The 10,237-nt window shown below is 37.0% G+C and overlaps 1 protein-coding gene across 4 annotated transcripts in view; it reads left to right on the top strand.

Annotated features, from left to right (window-relative positions):
- LOC108573352 (plasma membrane calcium-transporting ATPase 3) overlaps positions 1–10,237 on the top strand; it is a 48,334-nt gene that overhangs the window by 26,613 nt on the left and 11,484 nt on the right. The window lies entirely within an intron of this gene.

A 10,237-nucleotide genomic window follows, 5' to 3' on the forward strand; every position in this document is an offset into this window, starting at 1 on the left:
CTATCTGTCACCTAAACTCTCTCTCCCTCCAATCTCTCTCTCTCTCTCTCTCTCTCTCTGTTACTCATTACAGGTCTGTGAATAGCTTTTACGTCTCTTTCTATCTCTCAGTCCATTTGTCTGTCGTTTTACTTGCCCAGGCAAGGTGTGTACGGTTGTTGTTTTACCTCACTCAACGACTCGCCTAATTCTATTTTAGTAGTCGCTACAAATGATACTCAATTAATCGCTGTTAAGGTTCGAAAGCAACTTTTCTTGTTTCTTTGTTTTATTCTGTACGTTTGTTATTTCTCTGTTTTCTTTTTTTTAATTTTCTAAACTACACTCCACACTCATAGAATCGTCGCTAGTTCTTCTTTGTACTTTCTTTTTATTTTACAGACGCATCCATACGTTCTATGTCCTCACAACTCTCGTCTCCGGATATTATGAGAAAGTTCTCGCGAGAACGGACACACTGTTCTCAAAGTTTTATTCTCAGCGAAGCAACTCTTTTTCTCTTTTTAAACTTTTATCTTGACCCTTTTGTAATATTTTCACGCACTCTCCCCATGCCCCCCAAAAGGAGGACAGGACATATTTTTTATTCAACGACGTGGAGCCAAATTCATTTCAGGCAGGTTTGGAGACCCAGTGCCATTTCTTATCGCCCTCTTTAGCCCCTCTTCTTCTTCTTTTTCTTCTTCTTCTTCTTCTTCCCCGCCATGGAGGTTCATAGAAACGCTTCAGAAGTTAGAGAACGCGATATTCGCGACGCTCAAACGTCGAATTTTTCCAATTCTGGGAGAAAGAGAGAGTGTTACAAGTACTTAAGGCTCCGTCTCAGTTCGCCAGCTCTGAAAACGCTTGTCTCTGCTTTTCCAGCCTTTTCAGTGTCCCTCCTCAGGGAACCAAGCACAAAAAATGAAAGCAGAACACTAGTTCTACTTTCTTTCTGACGCTTCATATGTTGTCCAAGATTCCTCCATTTGTACGGAAATTACTATTTCCTTGCAGAGACCTCCAATTTTTTATTGTCAGTAGTGAAGAAACTGTATAGAGGAATCTACAGATCCTTATTAGAACCTAGAAGGTTCTATGCTGAAAGCATCCACAGTTTTTACCCCTATTCAGTTTCACCTTCAACATTCTCTATGTTGGACCCTTAGTATGTTTTTTTTTTTCGTTTTAAGTTCAGTATGCAACAGATGACTGGCTAGTTTGTCTGCTCGCACGTGTTGTCAGTCTGGCTTTTGAGTGCTTGCTTGCATGACTGATAAGTCTCTCCCCACACACTGTGTATCAGTCATCTATACTACCTTTACTCGCCTGCTTTGTCCACCATGAAACTTAATCGGAAGGTACTAGTGATAATTGTCATTCATGAAAGATCATTTTATATGAGTGAAAAGGTGCATCAGTCTCTTTGATATGTACTTATCTTCTGTTCTCCTTCTAGAAACCCCTGAATCTTTAACCAGAGACTTAAAATGGGCCTTTAATGCCATTCTGTTCTCTTTGAAGCATTACTGATCATTATGACTTCACATGCTTCACTTGTAACCATCACCAATGTTTCCAGTGCTCATTTAGGAGTATCATACAGGGTGTTTGTAAAGTCTGTGTCCCATTAGAATTGCTTACTGATGTTGTACCTGTGGAAGAGTCTATTTTTCTTGTCTTTACGTTCGAGTTCTACTGTGAAGTGTGAGATGACTTGAATTGAAAAATAAGTTTAAGAAAAGCATGATTAGAAGAAACGAGAACAAGCTAAAATGTAAAATGTACATATATTTAAATGGAACATTGGAAGATTCCAAGTGTATTAAATTGCATTTTAAATTGACAAATATACTCATGATCATATTGTTAAGCAATTTCCAATGAGTTGTACCAATTTAATCCACCAGAGTGTAATCTAATCCAGTGTATTACAGAGATAGAAGATAGTTTCAAGGATTTTCAGAGTACACAGAGGTAGAGTGAGACTCTATAGACACCCTGTATGGTTTATACTCTTTCATCCTCACGTTTAAGGGGAATCTTTCCGTAGTTCGGTTACTCTGGATAGAAAATTTCATCCAAAGGGTTTGCAAAATATAACAGAACATTGCACAGAGCATGGTAAACGTGGAGGACAGGGATAGCAGTCATATGACAATCGACTTACGGGCCCCGATGGTCCGCCATTCGTAATTTTTTTCGAAATGGAGGAAACCACGATGGCAAATGGAAGTACTTAATCGTGAGGTCAGATCTCGACGCTGTCTTCTACTCCCTTCTAGTTTCTTCTCTCATTCAGAGGCACAGTGAAAGCTTGATCCTGGAATAATTTTTGGTGGAAATTCACTATGAAAAGTATTCGCACAATTCTGAAATTGTATTTTTTTTTTTTTTTTTTCACCTTTACGTTACGACACAATACTCACGAGAATTGCAGCAAGAAGAAGTAAGAAGAGGGAAGGATCATATTCATTGTGCAACTGTGCTAGAAGTAATCGGTGACAATTCATGGCCGAATAGCGAACGAAAAACGCGGCAAACTTATTTAAAACTCCGTTTTCATAGCAACGGAGTGAATCGTAGTCAGTTTTTTTTGTTACGTTCTAACCTCTTAAGAGCTGGTTCTGCGCACCAGGTGTGTGTTTTATCGAATACACCTCGACTTAATCTATAGTATCCACTGCCAGGGTTGCGCGTGAGAAAAACCGTGAAGCAAAGTGAAAAAAAAAAAAACGAAGATACGCTATCATTTAATGAGGAAGCTGTGAAAAGTAAACGAAAAAAATCGTTAGTCACGTTAAGTCTCTTCTTTCCTGGTTGCGATGCTCCGTCAGAACTGTGCTGATCAAAAGAAGCCACGTTTCTGTTGGCTAGGTTAGGAATTTTCCATAAAAAGCTATCCACAGAGTTCTGTTGCGTTCATTGTTGATGAAATTTATCGCATCAACAATGATTCAGCTGGACTTATCTGACCACTAGTTCCAGAAGGCACAAATATAATGATTCTGTTTTAACTATGCAGCAGATTTTCTATTCAGTTATTTGCTTCCTGGAACATTGAGGCAATATTCTTTTCAAAGATAAGAACTCGAGCTTAAATGAATGACATTTCAGCGTATCATTTTGTCCATTGTCAATTCGTCGTTGATAGAAATTGATTCTGATGAACAATGATACGCTAAAATGTCAGCAGATCTATTTTGCAAGGAAACCAGGAGTTGTACAGTTGCCCTCTATTTTTTATTCCAATCGCTGTACATAAATCTGCCTATTTTTTTTACTGCTTGTGTTTCTCACATGATCAGTTGGTCTCCAATCAATGACATGAAATTCAAGGTCTGTTGAATCCATGAGGTGTTCGTGTTCTTCTTAGAAAAGAGTCTCTAAAGTTCAAATTGTCTCGTTCCCATCTCTAATTGATAGATTATCGTTTGTATGCTGGGATTCTCAGTGGGTGAAACCTGTTTTATTTTCAGGTTATAATTCACATCGTGTCAGGTTTTGATCCGTCAGTGATGATATTTATAATTGTTGAAAGGTTATTGTCCAATGCAGGAAATACCACTGCTGTTGGATGTGAATTAAGCGCCGTTGTAATCGAGAGAAGACGTTCGGTTTTTGTAATATTGAAGTGTATTGAAAGGAAGAAAAATTAGTTCGTTGCATTGGAACGATGAGGATAATTGACTACCAAATTACAATACGATACACGTAGGGATGACACGTTATCCGATAAAAATGTTATTTGATTGAAACCGATCAGCAGAGGGCACATAAACATTCCTATAGTACTTTTGTTCGTTGTATAATAGTTTCTTTCTTGTTCTTTCTTTAATAGTTACAGAACAAAAACTGTATATCCGGATTGTTTGTAAACGGTGATATTAATTCTCTGCACTTGCATACGTACCTTAATACAAAGAGGATGAAACTGTAATATTTTTAATCAAGCAGAGAAGCGGTGTTGATTATTTGAAAGAGTATTGAAAGACACTTGTATATATGCATATGTTACACACGGTGAAAGTTTCATTCTATTTTGTAACGTGTAAATACTCAGTGTATAGGTATCCTTCTTATTTAACCCTTAACGCTCAATTCTTTTTCAAGATTACCGTCCAGAAATGCACAAATCTTTTTTTTTTTTTTTTCTTTGCGTAAATTCAATTTATTCTGCGAATATTGTAACATGTTTTCTGTATTTTTAGTAGTGCTGTACGTAGTACTTTTGCCAAAATAGAGAAAGAAAAGCGAAAGATGAAATGTGTAACACAAATTGTTCTATTTCGAGTATTGAAGTTTGTTGAATAATTTAGTAAAATTCAGTAAAAAGAGTAATATCAATGAAAACAACAAAATAAAGCTAAAAACTGTCGAAAGGAAGTAGGACACTGTAAGAAAGAAGATTACTAAACGCTGGTTACTCAGACTGAAGAAATGGATAAGTGGTGTCGGCTTAAATAATTGTGGATATATTATCGTTGCTTATTCATTCGATATACAAATGATAGTGTTGAAAAGGCAGTGTATACGTTTTAGTACAAGATATCATAGCTTCGATTTGTAAATATCAATAGTTAGAGTATGAAAAGCGGCGAGCGTGTTATCGGCTGTGCTCGTGACACTCTCACGGGCATGCATATATTGGACGATTCGGTGTGCTCATATATGCCACGGGTGTGAGCGTTAAGAGGTTGATTACTTATTTTATTGTAAAAGAGAATTTTTTCTAGGTTTGATATATTCGTTATATGAATACTGCCAATTGAGAAATGAGTCCAGTGCTTCTGCTTGGACAAAGGGAGTAGGAAAGTGTCTGTCTATAAGAAAAGGTGTTGATCTCTAGATCATCGTCATGGTTAATATATTAATGTATAATTGTAAATATTGCGAAGTTGATTAATTGCAGCTGATGCAGAGGATTAATATATATGATCGCAAATCGATTCATCGATCCCTCTACTGAACGGGAAGGACGAAAGAGCGCGTCATTGGAAGTCCGTTTCTCGATTCGCGTCTTTACAATGGAAAATAAAATTTGCACAATGAACTCGGTGAATAAAAAAAGAAGAAGATAACGCTATTTCTAAGACAAATCGTTTGTTCGTGTCCATGCATTTTTTGGCTCTCGAGAATCTTTTCTCCCTGTTAGATAGTTTTCCATTCGTCTTGGAACATACTATAATTGCATAACTATTTACTCGCCAAATGATTCTATTTTTTTTACTCCCTCTTATAGTCAGACTTCCGCAAGGTTTTTCAATGGTGTTGCGAGAATGCTATGTGAACAGGATACGAGTAGTTTTGGGAAATTAGTTTTTGATATTACAAAAGGATACAATGAAGAGCATATTATTGTCTAGGAAGGGAATTTTACTTTTATGCTCTCTTCTCGTTCTTCGCATATGTATCCTATACACAGTGTACGCGTGCACTTTGTAAGAGCTCTGGCTCTAATTTCTATGGAGTGAAAGATAATAGAAAGTGTAATCTCTTAGGCACTATATTTTACTTATTTGATTTACATACACGGCATTACAACAAGTGATTAGTGCCCAATGAATTTTCCCGAATGGAAAAGGGTCACTGAAAAAAATTGTCCGCTATATGTACACACACACACACACGCGCACACACGCATATATATACAGACACACTGAAAAAAGCATCTGTGTCGTATGATTTCTCCTACGCTTGGCTTATATGTTATTAGACTATACTCTGTTGCATAAACTTACAGTCGTAATCCTTTAAGATTAACAGAAAATGAAAAGTGCTAGAAATCTACTCTGTATATTATATGCAATGGTTTATATCAATACTACTACCCGTAATTATCGAAGAAAGAAAATGAAGACAAATTCGGAGCTTAAGAGGACAGGCTCGTTGAATTAGAGTACGCTTGAAACTTTTCCCACTTGGCAGTGCAAAAGTTCATTTTTACAATTAACATTCAGGAAAGATTTTTTTTTCATTAGTAATCAATGCCAAGTGAAGGGTTAAAACGTACGCGTGTTCTGCACGCATAGCTTTCACTATATTTCTCACGTTCGCCTATAAACAAACTCCTTTTTAATCCGTGTATTTTGTAACTTGCCGCTCTCGCTCGTGAATCGATCCTCTCGAACCTAAGATCGAAATCGAGTTCGATGATAAATCGATTTTTTAATTTCCATTCAATTTTACACATTTGTAATGTACTGTACATCAGTGGAATACTATTGTGGTTGATTGTCGTTGTGCGAATTGAAATACTTCTAATCAGTGGTAGAATATTCCACTGTTGCCTGCTTGGCCACGCGGTGACTGTACAACTGGCTGGCCGCCATATTAGTTGTCGAGTAGTATCACTTCTGGGCGTTTGACAAGCCACATGGTACTTCACTGGCCCACTTCCGACTGAACGCGCGTTTCCACTACTGAAACACGAATTTCAACTCTATTTACTAATCAGAGGCTTAAAACACGGAATATCGTCTGTTGTACGCTTCGATTAGTGTTTCTCACCGTCTCGTGACACGATTAACACACAGAATACTCTTTAATTACTTCACATAATAAAAGATCATTGTTACATGTAAATTTCTGTTGATTCTTGATACTGCGAATTCACTCTCTATGATTATGGTGGGTTTCGAGAGATAGACTCACTGGACTGGTTAACCGAATAAGAATTATTAAACAGTTCTGTTGGGGATGTGTAAATAGTGGAAGGCCGAGGAACCTGTTTTACCAACGGAACGATAATGCCAGGTTTTGAAGGATTTCTCGTTGATTATTGAGGAGCAGTGGTTCTCAGTTTCCATAAAGTGTGATTTATTTGAGAACGTGTCAATATCTCGAAAAATATGTATAGATGACACGGAAAAATATTTGAGACAGTAATTGTTAGGGTATAGGTTTCCATGTAAAAATTTAAACTTAACCTTCATAAAGCTTTTCAAGGTCATTGTAAAGTCAAATAAATATAGGCATTATATGTGCCCCTTGGTACCCTACAATTTTTGTCTTAAACATTTTTCCGTGTCATCCATATTTTTTGAGATATTTACACGTTCTCAGATAAATCACACACGCTGTATATGCAGGATGGTCCATGCAACTTGCACACCTCGAATAACTTTTAAAGTATGCGTTGTATGAAAAAACATTTTATACAAGAGTTGCATGGTTTGGAAAGGCACATTGTGTAGTACATGTACTTTTTTTTCTTTTTGCATCTGAAAGCGTTTAAGAGATTTCAAAGTTAACTTCGTTATTTTAAATGGTATGCTACATTTTTTATACCGAATTACTTAAGAATGCTGAATTCTGAGTATAAAATTATTAACATTTATTAGCCCTAAACCTAATAATTGATAAGCGTAACAGACATCGCTCGGGTACTGGTAGATTGTTAAGCGAAAGTTCCGTACACGAGCGCAAAGTACATTTTCAAGAAACAAAGCGAAATTATTCGTCAATTATTAGGTTTAGGGCTAATAAAGGTCAATACTTTTCTACTCAGAATTCACCATTCTTTGATATTTTGGCATAAAAAATATAGCATTCAAATTTAAACTAATGATGTTGACCTTGAAATCTCCAAAACGCCTGTACCCATGAAAAAATTACGTAGACTGCATAAATGTGCTCCGCAAACCATGGAACTCTTGTATAAAAATTTTTTTCATACAACGCATACTTTAGAAATTATTTGAGGTGTGCAAGTTGCGTGGACCACCCTCTATACACACAGGGTGTCACGTTTAAAGGAGAACGGTGGAATATCGCATGAAGGGTTGAAGCTATTAGAAAACTGTTCGTACAAAAGTTGTTTGGTATAAAGAGGTACATCAAAGGGGGGAGGAGATATTAAAGTCAAGTTAATTTTTTTAAATGGAACCCTGTATTTTTTTTATTCATAATATAGTAGCGTTTGTTGAGACGAATTCAATGATGTGCCACACGAAGTCATTTCTACTACATAATATGCCCCTTTATACTAAACAACTTTTGTAGGAACATTTTTTTGATAGGCTCAGTGCCTCGTGAGATATTCCGTCGTTCTTGTTTAAACGTAACACACTTGGTATAAACAGAGTGTCTCATTTTAATCGATCCACGAAATTATCTCCTAATCTATACATTATTCGATAAAGTGTTTCAAATAGAACTTGTTCTATTTCAAAGGGAACGATCGAGGCGTTTTCAAGATCTCAACGTGACCTTTTTTTTTTTTTTTTTTTTTTTTTTTCAATGGAATTGTGGTGGGACACCTACGCTTCACCTCCCAGAGGGACGGGGATTAATCACAAATTTTCACTACTCACTGTATAGACTTTTCCCAATTTGGTGGAAGTGGTGTGAGAGGCAAGAAGAAGGTTTTAAAAGACAGAGACAGAAGATAGGCAGAAAAGGAAAGGTTGTGCACGTTTCATCCTGGACCCTTCTAGTGAACCACCCGTCGTTAAGGCTTTATAGAAAACCCGTGCCTTGGACCCGGAGTGCGAGGGCTGTTAGATTGAAATCAGAAATTGTATATACATATACAAACAGGAGCCTATGAGGACTAGTGAGAATTTGTGGTTAGTCTGTCAAGCGTAGAAGGTATACCACCACAGAATTATGTTTTCATTTATGAGTCCACTCCGAGACGAATTCATTGACCTATAAAATGTTGGTCTTTGAAGGTCGTTCAAGGTCATTCATTGCCATTGCAGATCGATTTACTTATTTATTCTATCCCTAAATGACAGTTTCTTCCTCTTAAAAGTTGAACAACTAATTTATTGGCAGGCATCCCTTATGCGAGCCTTCGTATTGTCAGGAGTAATGATGGGTTTTTCTCGAAAATCTTTCTCCTTTATGAAACCCCACGAGAAAAAATCTGAAGAGGTTAGATCCAAAGATGTTGGTGGAAAGGAAATTCTACTTCCTCTTTCTACTCAGCGGCCCAGGAAACATGTTATTTAGCGTTTCTCGAACGAATTTTGAAGACTCGTAAATGACTTTGAGTGACCTTCAAAGACCAACATATGTATTATAGGTCAGTGAATTTATCTCGGAATGGGCTACAAACATGGTTAAACGAAAACATATAGTTCCATTTAAAAAAACAAAACAAAGGTCACTTGGACAAATCTGGTGTTCATCATAAAACGTTTCCCTTGAAACAGAACAAGTTTTACTTGAAACACCTTTTTTCGAATAATTTATACCTTAAAAGATAATTGCGCGGCACCGATTAAAACGAGATACACTGCGCATATATATCGTACGAGGGCATTATATCTTGCGTTGCATGTATTCTGCTTATCTCTTTTCAGTTCGATTTTTCTGCACAAACGTCATGCATTTGAATTATCTCGGATTTCACGTACACGCATTCAAACGTCATCTATATACATACTGGCAGGGTACTACTTTTTTTTTTTTTTAATGTAGTCTCTCACGATGGTCACGGACTATATTTCCTCTCAGGCACTTTTTAGCTTTTTCTCTCTCTCTCCCCCCCTCTCTCTCTCTCTCTCTATCTATCTATCTATTGTCTCTGTTGTAAATATCTCTTTATATACATGCAAATTATTTTTGATTGAAAAAAGAAAAAAAAGTATTCAGAATGTACTTGCTGAGATACAGTCATAAATTTAATGATCAGTTAAAAGGTGCCTAAAGGCAGAGCGGTGTTGTTGAAAACCAGGTGAATGATGTCAATAAAACTTTTTTTTATTAATTGTTTCTGAGAAGTGGTGTACTGCTAAGCGTGTGTAAATGCCCGTTGCATTCAGTTATAACCATGATATTATCCTTTGCTCTTGAAGGTAATAGGTGGCGAGTTGCAGGAACGTTTGATACCAGTACCCTACAGCAAGAGTTCGACAGACCAAGCTGTAAGCGCTCCTCTCTGCTCTATCTTTCTCACTTTCGCTAAATCTTTATCTTTTTCTATCTATCTGTCTGTACCTATCTTCTTTATACTATGTACACACACACACGCGCGCGTACGCGCGCACACACACACACACACACAGAGTTTCTCTATGGCTATCTTTGTCTTCTTCTATGCCTCTGTTCTTTGTCTATCTATATTTCTACTTGTTTTTTCCGTTACTTTATCGCTGTTTATTCGAGATTTGTTACTTGCTTTATGTGTGCTATTACCTATGTTTGTCGCTGCTCAAGCCTATCAACTTTCTAGCTTTCACATACCTATTTCTCTCTCTCTCTCTCTCTCTCTCTCTCTCTCTCTCTCTCTCTCTCTCTCTCTCTCTCT

This window comes from Habropoda laboriosa, unplaced genomic scaffold (assembly GCF_001263275.1).
Source record: "Habropoda laboriosa isolate 0110345459 unplaced genomic scaffold, ASM126327v1 scaffold134, whole genome shotgun sequence".
NCBI classification, from domain to species: domain Eukaryota; kingdom Metazoa; phylum Arthropoda; class Insecta; order Hymenoptera; family Apidae; genus Habropoda; species Habropoda laboriosa.